The following is a 683-nucleotide window of genomic DNA, read 5'->3' on the forward strand; positions in this document are numbered from 1 at the left end:
TATATAAGCGGATTATACGCTTCATTTTATCTATACCTTTAAATAAATAGCATATTATAAGCTTCACAATAGCCTATTTAAATACTTATAAATTTATGTTGATAGAATATAAAAACCTTTATATATGTAATAACATATTTACAGATATATAACTTTATATCAGTAGCGAATTCTAGCCTCTTTATATGAATAGGGTATTATAAGCCTCTGTATATTATTAACTTTATTTAAATAGCATATTACAAGCCTGTATATATCAACAGCATATTATAAGCCCCTTTATATCTATAACTATATATCAACAGTATATCATAAGCCTTTATATATCCATGGCATATTATATGCCTTTTTATATGTGAAACGTTATATCTATAGCATATTATAAGCCTCTTTATAACTATAACTTTATATCAACAACATATTATAAGCATATTAGTCTCTTTATATGTATAACTTTGATATCAATAGCATTATATATATACACACACACACACACACACACACATATATATATATATATATAGAGCATATTATAAACGTTTTTCTCTCTCTCCCTCTGTATAACTTTCTATCCACAGCATATTATCAGCCCCTTTTCTTTATCACATGTGGTTTCCTCAGTCGGTGTAGACTTTTAGTACATGGAGTCAGTCTTACACACAAAGCTGTGCAGTCCAGCTTGG

This window comes from Nanorana parkeri, unplaced genomic scaffold, assembly GCF_000935625.1.
Source record: "Nanorana parkeri isolate BGI_ZX_2015 unplaced genomic scaffold, ASM93562v1 scaffold723, whole genome shotgun sequence".
NCBI classification, from domain to species: domain Eukaryota; kingdom Metazoa; phylum Chordata; class Amphibia; order Anura; family Dicroglossidae; genus Nanorana; species Nanorana parkeri.